General features: G+C 35.7%; 1 protein-coding gene across 6 annotated transcripts in view; it reads right to left on the bottom strand.

Moving 5' to 3' along the window:
- LOC137399339 (YLP motif-containing protein 1-like) overlaps nucleotides 1-15,145 on the bottom strand; it is a 54,722-nt gene that overhangs the window by 996 nt on the left and 38,581 nt on the right. Inside the window, exons 24-27 of one of the 6 annotated variants that reach the window (XR_010979145.1) lie at nucleotides 12,400-12,545; nucleotides 7,546-7,610; nucleotides 4,521-4,612; nucleotides 620-686 (exon numbers count right to left, since the gene is read on the bottom strand). The gene's annotated coding sequence lies outside the window, so the exon portion shown is untranslated. Of the gene's footprint in view, nucleotides 1-619; nucleotides 687-4,520; nucleotides 4,613-7,545; nucleotides 7,611-11,415; nucleotides 11,439-12,399; nucleotides 12,546-15,145 lie in introns of those variants that run through there. The other 5 variants (XR_010979144.1, XR_010979143.1, XR_010979146.1 and 2 more) reach the window with 5 other exon arrangements.

Genomic DNA, 15,145 nt, shown 5'->3' with positions numbered 1-15,145 from the left:
GTAAAAATTCGTTTAATTTTTTAACCTTAGCTCGAAGGAGTGCATATCACCCTCTGATAAACATGAGGAGCCTGTTGGTACCCTGTGATAGTCAAAAAATGCTGAGGAAATTGCTCAAGAATTTGGCAGGAAGTATGGGTGACATGATCAGATTACGACTAGATTATTACACCAGGCTGACACGAAACTTAAGTAGCGAGCATCTATATTTGATAAAGGCTGTCCGGTAGAACCCGAAAAGTTTGTCATAAACTAGTACAACGAGACGTTTTATATTGAGCCTTTGATTGGCCTTCAGACTCACGTGATAACATTACGTGTCAAAACAGTAACCATAATGTTTGATTACGTGATCGAAATAAAGAGATTCCAAACTACAGCATTCTCGTGACGGCTGCGATTAACTGTTCGTTTTTGAGCTTTTTAGAGCTTGTAAACACATTTCCACATATTTTGCCCCTACAACACAGCAGAGTAAGACAAGGTGAATCTTTTGATGCCAACTAACTGTAATATGAATTTGTTGCAAGTCAACCTTTAAAGTCTTTACATTTTAGCATACAATATTTAGAAGTCCGACAGGTAAATATAAGCCCAAACATCTTAGGAGCCTGCCTACCTTTACAACCAGTTTAAGTGTAATCTATCAAATCTTTGTTCTTTTTTCGCAACCGGTTCCTGTTTTACTAAAATAGAACAGAATATTTTAACATGGTTTCTAAATGTCAAATACCTTGTTTATCATGTGGAATTTTTCGCTGATTTCATAGAACTCTAGGAGTAAAACTCTAGCTTTTACAGCAATACTTAGTGTACACCAGCAATACTTAGTGTACATCAGCAATACTTGGTGTACACCAGCAATACTTAGTGTACATCAGCAATACTTAGTGTACATCAGCAATACTTAGTGTACATCAGCAATACTTAGTTTACACCAGCAATACTTAGTGTACACCAGCAATACTTAGTGTACATCAGCAATACTTAGTGTACATCAGCAATACTTAGTGTACATCAGCGATACTTAGTGTACATCAGCAATACTTAGTGTACATCAGCAATACTTAGTGTACATCAGCAATAGTTAGGGTACATCAGCAATACTTAATGTACGCCAGCAATACTTAGTGTACATCAGCGATACTTAGTGTACACTAGCAATACTTAGTGTTCACCAGCGATACTTAGTGTACACCAGCAATACTTAGTGTACATCAGCGATACTTAGTGTACACCAGCAATACTTAGTGTATATCAGCGATACTTAGTGTACATCAGCGATACTTAGTGTACATCAGCAATACTTAGTGTACATCAGTGATACTTAGGGTACACCAGCAATACTTAGTGTTCACCAGCGATACTTAGTGTACACCAGCAATACTTAGTGTACATCAGCGATACTTAGGGTACATCAGCGATACTTAATGTACGCCAGCAATACTTAGTGTACACCAGCGATACTTGGTGTTCACCAGCGATACTTAGTGTACATCAGCAATACTTAGTGTACACCAGCAATACTTAGTGTACATCAGCAATACTTAGTGTACATCAGCGATACTTAGTGTACATCAGCAATACTTAGTGTACATCAGCAATACTTAGTGTACATCAGCAATAGTTAGGGTACATCAGCAATACTTAATGTACGCCAGCAATACTTAGTGTACATCAGCGATACTTAGTGTACACTAGCAATACTTAGTGTTCACCAGCGATACTTAGTGTACACCAGCAATACTTAGTGTACATCAGCGATACTTAGTGTACACCAGCAATACTTAGTGTATATCAGCGATACTTAGTGTACATCAGCGATACTTAGTGTACATCAGCGATACTTAGGGTACACCAGCAATACTTAGTGTTCACCAGCGATACTTAATGTACGCCAGCAATTCTTAGTGTACACCAGCAATACTTAGGGTACATCAGCAATACTTAGTGTTCACCAGCGATACTTACACTATGTTTCCATGGTGCGCAGTACTGCGAAGCAGCCCCCCTCCGAAGTCGAGGGGATTGTACGTTTCCATGCTGCGCAGTGGTTTTCAGAATTTCAGCAAATTAGCCAGAGAAGAGAAATTGTATAAATCGAATCGCCTGATGGAGAAATAGAATCGATCACGGATACCGAACGTCATAAACGGTCTTTTTATGATTATGTCGTCATTATACTTTTATTTACAATACACATTCACAAGGTTTTACAAACCTTAACACACTTTTTACAAAGTAATATATTTTTAATAAGTATTTTTAAGTAATATATTATTTATACGTTAATTCAGGACTTGCCACCTATTTTTCGAAATGTGTTGGCATCGATAACAAAGTCCAGGAAAGTAATCACCTCATCATTCTCGTGAATGCAGACCATAATTAAATTTAGGTGAAAGAAGATCGGAAAAATAGAAAAACAAGATTAGCAGGACAACCTTTGTACTAGTGTGTGGCCTTCGAAGAATCCGTATCCACGGCATGAGAGCTATGCGCAGCCACTGCGCAGTCGCTGTTTCTTTGCTGCGAATTTGCACTGGCTTCGCACTGATCAGTGCGCAGTGATTTCAGTGCGAAGACGCCGTTTCCATGATTCGGAGATAGCGCAACTCCGAAGCACTGCGCATCATGGAAACATAGTGTTAGTGTTCACCAGCGATACTTAGTGTACACCAGCAATACTTAGTGTACATCAGCGATACTTAGGGTACATCAGCAATACTTAGTGTTCACCAGCGATACTTAGTGTACACCAGCAATACTTAGTGTACATCAGCGATACTTAGGGTACATCAGCGATACTTAATGTACGCCAGCAATACTTAGTGTACACCAGCGATACTTGGTGTTCACCAGCGATACTTAGTGTACATCAGCAATACTTAGTGTACACCAGCAATACTTAGTGTACATCAGCAATACTTAGTGTACATCAGCGATACTTAGTGTACATCAGCAATACTTAGTGTACATCAGCAATACTTAGTGTACATCAGCAATAGTTAGGGTACATCAGCAATACTTAATGTACGCCAGCAATACTTAGTGTACATCAGCGATACTTAGTGTACACTAGCAATACTTAGTGTTCACCAGCGATACTTAGTGTACACCAGCAATACTTAGTGTACATCAGCGATACTTAGTGTACACCAGCAATACTTAGTGTATATCAGCGATACTTAGTGTACATCAGCGATACTTAGTGTACATCAGCGATACTTAGGGTACACCAGCAATACTTAGTGTTCACCAGCGATACTTAATGTACGCCAGCAATTCTTAGTGTACACCAGCAATACTTAGGGTACATCAGCAATACTTAGTTTTCACCAGCGATACTTAGTGTTCACCAGCGATACTTAGTGTACACCAGCAATACTTAGTGTACATCAGCGATACTTAGGGTACATCAGCAATACTTAGTGTTCACCAGCGATACTTAGTGTACACCAGCAATACTTAGTGTACATCAGCGATACTTAGGGTACATAAGCGATACTTAATGTACGCCAGCAATACTTAGTGTACACCAGCGATACTTAGTGTTCACCAGCGATACTTAGTGTACACCAGCAATACTTAGTGTACATCAGCGATACTTAGTGTACACCAGCAATACTTAGTGTACATCAGCGATACTTAGGGTACATCAGCGATACTTAATGTACGCCAGCAATACTTAGTGTACACCAGCGATACTTGGTGTATACCAGCAATACTTAGTGTACACCAGCAAAAGTTTTTCTGGCAAAAATTATTTCAATCACAGAATGAGCGACAAATTTCGTAGTAAAAGAGTTAAGCATTGTCTACCCTGAACTATCGGAATGGAAATAAAATATTGCTCGTATTGATAGACAGTGACAGGTAATAGACCGAGTTTCTTAGCAATACATAGACCAAAGTTTAGTTGGAATATTACATTAATCTCTAGATGGGTATTAGACCACACCCGCTCAATTATATTAAGGATTCGATGCGTGTGTGGTGAGTATTTGGCTACCCTAAACGAAGATCTTTAAAATTTCTGTCAGTGAAATTAGTGTATTGCCCGGAGCATCAAATTCTTGTTTGGTGAACAAGGTAGATAGTCGATCACATGACAACTTTTACTGTAACAGCAGGACTTGGTGTTGACCATTGATCTGTGCTGTGGATCCTGTGAAAGCGTGCCTGACTATTGCTAATTATTTTATGAGAAAAATACTCTCGATAAAAATAAAGTTGTCCGCCCTGTAACTATTTTCGCTAACTATGTACATGTAGATTTTGCCAGTGTCACATATCCTTAAAGCTAAGTATTTCTATTAAAATAGAAAACAGAAATCAAATTGAATGGACTCCCGTCAGTAAAAGATTCTGGAGAGGAACAATTAAACGATAGTCCCTGATGATTCCTATTGCAACCCTGTTGGGTTAGTTGACAGAGTCATTCGGTAATGTTAAAAATATGTGCTACTATTTTACTATAGCAATGGTATTCTTCAACTACGGTACTTTTGAAGACTTACTATGTGTTATGTTGTTCTACAACTTGCCCTCATGTGGAACTTTTTCAGCTCATTTTCAAATTCTTTTAGTATTCTTCGGCAACAACAGCACTCTAACGAAAATATGAGAACCTTGGTTAAAATCGAGTAAATAACTCATAATTTTTTCAATCCTTGCAGAGATCAAATACCATGCTTTTTATCTGCAACTATACAGTGGCTTTAACTAGAGCAGTGTGTCACACGGGGTCGAAACACACTTGCATAAAGCTAAACAATGCAGAAGATAGCGTTGAGTAAACAATTCCTTCTGAATGAGGACTATTCAATGATGTACTTCTCAAGTCAATGATGCCCAAAACAGACGAACATGAGATTAAATGTGACAGCTTCCTTTTTGACACATTACTCGAAGCAAAATATAATTTGATAATAATCAAATTAAACAATTTATTTGGCATATGAAATTCATTGACTATATACAAATCAACAATCTATGTTTAAATGATGCAGTTATGCAATTAATGTTGGCAGCTCATTTTTGGCAGGGAACAATGGACAGACTGATCCGCAGAACATATTAGCCTGTTGCTTGTGTATTGCTGTTTACGAAAAATATGTGTACAGTCACACCTAAACATACGAGTGTCCCAACATGTGAGAAATTTAAGGCACGAGCAAAATTCAAAGCAAGTTTTTGGCTTGAGATACGAGACAAATTTGAGATATGAGCATGCGAGACGGTTATCGATGCATTCGGTAAGTGGCAGAGGGACCGAATGTGAGAGATCGCTTTCATGAACAGCATCGCTCGGTCTTTTTCATCGAATCAGTTTGAAAAGCATTCTAAAAAAGCCGGCTAAAAGTGAAGGTGAAATAGTCAGGCAAAAGAATGAGTCAAAAAGAGATGGTAGAAAAGTGAAAGAAAGAATTAAGTTTAGTGTAACGTAAAAGTTAAACTTATTTTCAAATGTGCATATAGTATTCTAATTCATTTAAGTCAAATTTAACTTTTATGTTATGTATTGTCACAAAAGTGTAGTAATCCAAAAATGTTGCTGCTGGTCTCTCTCTCACCATGCTGTTAGCAGCTACCGTCTGTCTCCAAAGTAAGACCTCTATATACGGTACTGTGCATGAAGTCGCAGCTTATCGCAGATCATAACCATTAGGTATGTATTTGTGACTTTGTGAGAGTATGCGGTGAATTAGAATAATTAAAAGCATGTTTTTTCCCTTACAATATACTGTTTTAAGGCTTTTTTCAGAGAGGGGCAACTGATTAATTTGTATTTAACTATTTTATACAGGAATTGCATTGAGTTACGAGAGAATAAACATACGAGCTAAGTCACAGAACGTATTAAGTGTATATACCGAGGTATGAGTGTATGACGTAGCCAGATGCTTATGCTCTTCCTATGTTGTAGCTTTGAGGCAATGAAACAACAATGACGATGCCATAAACATCTAGGATATGCCTACATATGACTTGGGTTATACGTAGGTAAACTACGTATAACCCAAGCAGAAAACACATTTTAGTAGATTATTGTACTAAAAGTTCCACAAATTGCAGATTTTACAGAATAATGAAACTTTATTTAACACTTTGAAGCTTAGCAACGAGAAAACTCGGAAATCTGATCTACTTGATCTACCTGATCTACTTGATCCTAAGTCGCCGCAAACTCGAATTTCTGGTTTTGGTGGCTTTGTGTGCTATAAGACTTTAATATAAATCCAAAGTTTCATGTCAATAAGACTATTGGTACTTGAAATATAGCAAAACTACCGACAACAGCTATGTCAAAAGAGAAATGAAAAATGGCTGCCAACCTAACACTAGTTCGTTTTGCACTTTTGTACTTCCAGTGCATGTAGTGCTAGCAGAATGCTTGGCGTTGCACTCATATTAAAAACAGCTTATAAACAGAAGCAGGCAATGTAGTTGCCTGACTAATTTGAGCAAGGTAGTATCCATATTGCTAAACTTACTAATAGGAGCCGTGAGAACAAGCTTTAGTGACGATGCTGAAGCTATACTATACATAGGTAAGTTAAAATACGTATCGCATATACTATACGTATTTTAATCTAAATAACCACTCATCGCCCGATGAATCCAATGCATCTTGCGTAGCTCAATTGGTTAGCTTATAGCCTGGTGAAAGGGAAGTTCCGAGATAAAATCGTCTGGACATATAACTGGTCGGATATATATAACTGGACAGATATAGCTAGACAGACCGACAGACACTAAAATTTATATATACAAATTATAAAATTTTGAGCAATTGTGCGGTAGGCTATATGTTTCTAACATATTCCAAAAGTTTCAAATGATTGGACAATTATTTCTTGAGATATTGCAGAAATAAAGAGGGCACTTCTCACAGACCGAAAAATGGCGGCTGATAGAACATCAGTTCTTTTTGTATTTTCGGGTTACGTAGGATCACCTAACTTTGATTGCTTTATGGGGTATGCAATGTCTGCGTAATGCAAAAGTTTCCAGTTGATTAGACTATAATTAGCTCTGGAGATATTGCCGAAATACGGCAGGCATTTATAACTGACTGATAAATAATAAATGGCTGCCGTAGGAACAGTAGTTTCTAATGAGTACTGATCGAAATTCTTTGTATGCAAGCTAACTGAAAAAGCAAACTAGAAAGCTTTTCCTCAGCAATAAGAGTTTTACACTAAACATCTTGTTTTTTATTCTCAAAAGAACACATTATCCAATTGAGTTTACACTAACCAATATACTTCTTCAGTTACCTCTAAACATCTTTGAAAGAGTGTGAAAGAAACTATTTGCTGTGTTTAATTTTTGTTCTTTTAATAGAGTTCTACAAGCTTGGGGCTTCAATATGATGTTCAGTTCAAAAGGTATTGTGCTATTTTAAATGCTTTCACAGTTGATGGAAAGTGGGTAATACGGTGTAAGATCAGGGGGCATACTTGCGTACATAAGGTTAGACGTCAATGTGTTAATCTACAATAAAGCTGTGGCAAACTGTTAAATTAACAACATGCTCACCTTGACACTCGGTAACACCCATGTACCGTTTCAACAAGAAATATCTCACTGGCTTTCATTTCAACCTACAGTAGATAGTTATAGAAAATAACATTGCAGTAAATTGTGAAATAACCAGGGCTAAGAAGGCACTCTGAGAAGGCTGTCTTTAGAAGGTTTATGTTGGCATCGCAATAATACTATTTTTTTTTTACAATGAAACAATCTGTATGTTCTCAAAACTAATGAAACATTATTGGCACCTATTCTTAATATATCACCTATTTGCTGTGAAAAATCATCAAGTAATGCCAGAATTTCCAAGATGAATCTGCATCTAATATTTAGAAACTATATGTATATGAATGTATTTAATTGAGCATTTGAATATATGCATGAAGCAATATACATATTACAAATTCATGTTATTAAAACCTTATGAAGGAGCTTCCACAATCTAGACATGCTCGAATATATAAAATCTTCAAATTAAAGAGCCATAGAAACACTGAGTCACATTTAAATGCAATTATTGGTTGCTTAGCCCCATTATATATTAATTAAAGGAAGTTTTGGATGAATAACCACTTCGTTAAAAGTTTGTTACAATAAAAATTAACTGCAAAAAACCAGACTACGATGTATGTACAGATTGAACACAGGACCTTGAAAACTGACTTGGAAAATTATGACATTAAAAACCTCGTGAACTTACCTTACTAAAAACCTTGTGAGCAGTAAATATACACATGGTTCTTCAGATCCACACGCACGAATTTTTAGACATTACGCGTGTAGATCTTCAGAGACCACACTTGCATAAACAAGCACTATATTTCCATGACTCGTAGTTCGAGCTGTGCTCAAGTAGAGCTACTTTGCAATCCAGTGTTTCAATGAACACCTGTACGATGCGCATTTAAAGCCAGGCTGTGAGCAAAATTTTATTCCCAAACAGGTTTACATATGGCAGTAAAATCTTAGCTCCCGATATGTTTTAGTAACCAAAGCCTACATCATTACATTAAAAACCAGTAGTTATAATTAAAAGGAACACAAAACTCCAAAATTTATTAAAAAATGGCTTAAATCAATGAGTTTCGAGTGAACTCTTACGTTTTAACAGCACTTTTTGAATAACATAATTCTTACTACGTCATTTAAAATTTTGTGTTCCTTTATAATTATAACTATTGATTTTTAATGTACTTTTTTTGGTTTTTAACACTCAATTACTAAATCCAATCAGGAGCCAAGATTTTACTGCCGTATGTAAACCTGTTTGGAAAAATTTCTTTCGCAGCCCGTGACCCTATAAGTCAAGTATTAGCCTAACTAATGACTATAAATAGCTACCCAGTATTGTCAGGCCCAGCTTAGCAGCAATAGGAGGACATTGGGAACTGAGACTGATCAAATCAAATAAAAATGACTGAAGGATGAAAATGTTTATAACGGAATAGCCAGCGATATTCTAATGCCCATCATTCGCAAGTGCCATTTCCATCATTACCATCAAACAAGATGGATTTGATAAAGAATTTCGAATCACAAAACTTGCTTAGCTTGCGGATTTACACCGTTTTCATCATGCGTGTCATGGAAACAGTGTAGGTGAATATTTATTTTTGCAAGTCAGGCAACTGTTTCTTGCATCATCCTTAAATTCAGCATTTAATACTTAAAATTAATGTAGAGATATTTGAAGCACTCTCATAGAAACTTACTGTATATGGCTTTAGGCCTAATGAAGGAATGTGAGCATTATGAAGCATCTGCCATATAACAAACATAAAACATACAAAAAATGGCAACAGTTAGCCACTAAATTAAATAAAGGTTTGACATAGTTGCCTTTGTCTTCCCACTGTAACTTAACATTGCATAGAGTAGTAGTAGTCTTGCTAATGCTATTAAATTATTAAGCAAAGCATATATTTTTAGTTTTTGTCATTATCCCGGTTTGTTTTGTTTAAAAAAGCTGACTCCTTCAACTTCAGTTAGTTGTTATTTCTTCCTACCAATTTGCTAGCTCTTGAACATCTGGATAATCAGCCAAATATTTTATGCAAGTCACATTCCGTGGTTAGGGTTGAAATTAGTTGAAGGAAACAGAGCCAGCAAATTAGTAGGACAGAAACGACACAACATCGACTTTCATATCGGTAGACTGATGAGACGGTCTCAGATATATCTTGCAGAGCCGCCTTGAAACGGAAGCTGTATGCAGTCTTGTTGATAGTACTTCAGTTGAGGCTGGTATACATGTAAAGTGTATTCAAGTTTAACATACATGACTCTACAGTGTGACTTATGATAATGATAACATTTCATGAAAAACTTGTGTCATACCACTTTGCTAAATGACTATTATTACATTTTCTAAAGAGGCAAAACTAACAACATTTTTATTAACGATACCCAACTCTAGCAGTTTTAAATTCAATACACTTTTGATTTTAAAAGTGGTTTGCATAAAAATGAAGTACACATGGAGCGATCACCGCGTCTCTCATGTTTTCATACAGCATCTTCTACTTAATGTCTTTGTCGACAAATGATTGACATTGTAATTATTATAACGATTGTAGGATTGCCTGTAAAAAAATTAAATGGAAATAATTTTAGTATTCACCGAATACGTCAGCTATATGGCAAGCAGCCAGTAAACTTAGCCTAAGAACAGTAACTAGTTACAGAGATCTAAGGCCAGATTTTTCAAAATACGTATTTTGCTTACCAACTGCCCACAAGACCTTTATGACAAGGTTAACCCTTACTATAGAGTGCCTCGTTCATTGCAAAAACTACCATAATTCTCCCACAATGCCGCAGGAGCAACTCATATGTATTCTACCAAGGGTAGGAAATTCAACAGTACCTTTGGTAATGTAAGTAACCAAAAGTTTATAACAAAATAACAGTTTAAAAAGGCAATTTCTAGCTTAATCTTATTGCATGTCACTGAAATACTTGCTACTGTTAACTGATGTGCAAAGCATGTCAATTCCCGTAAACAACATTTAGGCAGTTCCGACACAATACTACCTGCTTTTGTAAACAAAACGCTAGTTTTACTTTGGTAAATGCAAAAGGCAAGAACAGACAAGCCTTTTTAGCAAATTCAATGCACTGATAATTCTGCTTCTACCAGGAGTGACAATGTATTTTACCATGTGCCAAGTCTTCATAAAACTGCATCTGAATATTAATAAAGATGCTAGTGGTTTTGTAGAGCAGGAAGACCAGTGAACTTGTGGCATTTTTGTTTTTTCTGTTTAAAAATCTGTTTTGTCAACATTTCATAAACTGAAAAAGAATAAAACAGAAAAATACCATGCCTATTATTTGCATGACTCCTTTGTAGTTGCAGTATCACCAAGTATGTCAACTTAATAGTACTACAGATTGGAACAGTTGAAAAAGACCTTTTGTTGAACATTGAACGATATTGCTTCAACTGATTGAGAATGTCGCAAGTAGAATCATTGAAATTTTGTGGCTATATAAAAAGTATGCAGATAAACGTTCATATTACAAGTAACATGACACCTTCTCTTCCAAAAGGCGCTATGTGCATGATTTTTGGGTTATTTGACATAAAAAATTATCTTTTGTTACAAAAAAATTATCTTCAATTACCAATTGGCCTCGAAGATCATCAAAGCCTAGCTAAAATTGAGTGAGTCACCATCATCGACATGGCTCGGCAGGACATGCCCAAACTTCCTCTTACTGCAGTTCGGAGAAACTTTGGCCTAATGCTGTCACCCACAAGTTGTTCACCAGTTGTAGACCACAGAGTGGGATGAGGCAGAATTTATGCAATTCTCTCACAAAAAAGGCTTGGGGTCAATGATGATAACATTGACGAGTTTATTCAGAAGCGCTATGAGGCACTTTGGATGTAGAATCTGAATGAATAAGGATAACGTAGACTGTAGAGGATATAGTTGATATTAAAGTTTGGGAATTCTAACAAAAACTATAAAATTTGAGAATGTAGAAAAACAATCTCAGAAAAATGTTCACTATTCAGGCTATCGCTGCCTGTGATAGAGTTTACCTTGTGCATTTCATAAAGAAAAAGCTGTCAACAAATGAACTCTTATAACGGGGTATTTACAAAAATATGACAATGAAACTAATGTTGGGGTAAAAAAAAGTAATGGCCATAGCAGAAAACTTTACTTTTGTGCTTTATTTATCATAGTTTTAATTAAATATCTATGATTAACAGTTAAAGATTTGAAATCAAAGAATAACGGTCATTCAAGTCATTCTATTGCCAGCCATATTGGCAGTCATTCTATTGGCCAGCAAATATTAAAAATAAAAGGATGTTATGCATTGAGCTTCAGTTTTAAAACAATTTAAAAACCTTGTAAAACCTAATTTAAGCATGCATATTATTTTTATACATTTTAAAATTACCTCTGTCCGAGGTTCTGAAAGGCTTGACATCGAAAAGTGCTTGTATCTCATAAAATATCGCAACTTATGACAAATTTATGGTGCAATACTTCTTCTACAGCAAATTAACTTTTCAAGTAAAGTTACCATAGTATCATAATGGTTCAGTATTTACACTGAAAAGCCAACACTATCTGTAAAACATGTAGTGGCACATTACTGCCCTCATGACAACAGATCAGTTGCCGATTATTCTGTTGTAGGAGGCAATGATGTAATGACATACTCATGTCTAAAGTGAACAAATATCACAAATATAATAACCACTAATTATTTTATAGGATAAAATAATTAAACTTGTTGATACTTAGAATGAATGTAAATAGTTGTAAATTGGCATCACTGATAAATTCCATAAACTACATACAAGGTGGTAAGCATAAACGGAGGTAGTTTTATTACCGGCTATAACTGATTCCATAGGTCAATAGTAGTCGCTGTGTAAACATCTGATCACTTATGCTTGCAACAACAGCAAAGCCTCATCGAGCTCTATGTTCAAGGCAATTATTAGTGCTGTTTGAACTCCCATCCACCAACGTAACAATCTTCAATAAAATAATAACTGCAAATGTTACTGCAACAGCTTAGGCATAAATAAGAGTGAGTCCAATAAATTACTGCAATATATTTAGTACCAGTGGGCATAGTCTAGTGATCAAACAGAAACTGCTCTGGAAAATGGCAGCAAAACTCAATAAATATAAAAAAGTAAAAGTTTGAGTCTTTCCTCGAAGGCTATGATTTCATAGACAATTAAAATTTATATTTGGTAGAAACTCTTGAAACAGCAAAAAAATCTTCACATAGGCCTTTCACCAAGGTTTTTTGGCCTTTTGTGGTAACTAGACCTATATAATGTATAGTATTTAATGCGCTACAATTATGTAAACCGTATCAAACACCTCAGAATGTGACAATAGCACAACAAAATGTTATGACATAGACCTCCAGATATTTCGAAGGACCACCATAAATAGCTTACCTACCGTGTTACCAGATCAGATGGCCTTCTGAAACACCGAGAAAGTGGTAGCATCTTACGTCGGGCTATATGAATGTCAACACACAAGACTTGACCTCTTACAAGACTTGGCCTCTTACAATTGCCACAAAAAATACAGCATTTGGGTCGCGGTCACAGAAACCATGGTTAAGTCGCAAAGCACGAAGTTGAGTTATCCGACTTTGAAGTTGCACTAACTGAATTTATAATATTGGTAACGATTTTTGTAACACGTGCATCTGGACCAATCAAAGAGTGATCTTTCTGAATCTGAAGTCAGTTTAGCCAATAGAAGTCTTTAACCCTCGGAAAAAACCCCCTTAAAACCGTTGCTATGCTAAACAGGAAGTACTGAAAAATGGCGTTCGATAAATATAATCGTTTTCTTTTTGCCGATTTTAAAGATAACTTTGACATTTTGGACACTTATAATGAGTACTTTGGTATTCCAACTGATGTCAAAAGCAGTGAAAGTAAAGGGAATTACGATGATATTTTCCTAACAATTCTTACAAGCTTATTACAATATTTAATTGTAAGAATAACTATTCGATTTTATAAGATTGTTTTCAGATTTAATTTTAAGAACAATCATTCGAGTTTACAAGATCGAAGTATATAGTGATCGATGGTGTGCAATATGTTACTGTTGTTATTTTTCTAAAGATTTTGTTGATGATTTGGCTGTGCCCAATATCGCGATACTGCCAAGCCGTTTTTAATATCTGCAAAATTAAATAATACGTTTTTTTATATAAATATAAAGCTATTTCTATGACAACCAGCTAAAATCTGTTTAGATTTTTAAATTCAGCATAATTTTTTGTATATAAATACAGAAATCTAGATAAATATCACAACTTCTTGATATTTGTTGCTATGACGTTTTGAAATGTAAACAAAATTGTGCATTGGTTTTCGTTTCTCAACCTTTAACGCCAGTTTTCTCGGAACTATGTTTTCACACTAATGGTAAACGCGCATTCAGTTTTTTGACCATAGAATCTGCTGTAATTAAGCAAGAATCAATTTTTTTTGCAAAATAGTTGTGAGAAATTTCTCCTTCTGCCAGTGTAGATAACTCTAAATCTTATAATCCCGACTTAACCATGGTTTCTGTGATCATGACACATTTAGACTTTTGGAAGATATTTAGTGCGCCGTCTCTTCTTATAGACGCTGAATTCTTGCTTACTACCATCACACTGTTTGAATGTGGTTTGTAAAATGAGATGAACAACAACTTGATAAACTTATCAGAAATAAAAAACAAGACTAAAAATTGGTCAACTTTGGTATAGATGAATTTGTGCTAAGACAGTGAACACCAATGCTTTGGCTTCTTAGTTGTTTTGAGAATTATAGAATGTCACATTTTATTGGTTACACAACTTTCTAACATTTTAAAATTGTACTTGGTTAACATTTTTGGATAGAGATGAGGATTGCAATTGTATAACATTACAGAACAAATGACTCACACCAAGAAAGAAGAAAACCTCTCAATGTGAAATAAAAAAAGGCTGGTCAAAATCATGTCAACAGGAGAAACATGCGAGTCATGAATCCAAGCCATGTAGCTACTCTTGTAAGCTTTTTTTTGCACGGAGGGGCTACACAAACTTGAGTAATATCCTGATGCAGCAGACACAAAAATATGCTACTAATACATACAGTCAAATTGCAAGTTAACTGTGGGGCAACAGCAATAATGCTGCCATTTCATATTTGCAATGCATGAAATAGCTTGAAAAATGACAGGCTACACCAATATCTGCTTTGAATTATGAGCTGCACGCGTAACTCATAGTTTCTTGGAAATTGCAGAGTCCAACATTATCAATAAACCACATTCATTATTGAGCAGTCAACACTAAACCATTATCCTCTATAAGCATATGTAAAGTAGGTAAAATGCTGCCTATCTATCCAAAACTATTTTTAATTCTCAATTTCGCTAAGAACAACAGCACAATTGGCTTAATCCTTACATGTTAGTGTTGTCTGACTCGCTATACGAACAATAATATTAAAACTCTAAAGGTGCAAACACACTAGGCGATATTTAGTGCGATATCGTGCTGCGTGGCGCCAATCTGCGCTACAACTCGCTCATGCAGAGCGATAATGCTAGACATTCTC

Source organism: Watersipora subatra, chromosome 7 (genome assembly GCF_963576615.1).
Source record: "Watersipora subatra chromosome 7, tzWatSuba1.1, whole genome shotgun sequence".
Taxonomy (NCBI): domain Eukaryota; kingdom Metazoa; phylum Bryozoa; class Gymnolaemata; order Cheilostomatida; family Watersiporidae; genus Watersipora; species Watersipora subatra.
The sequence above is the reverse complement of the archived record's forward strand: the minus strand, read 5'-3'. Positions and strand labels throughout refer to the sequence as shown.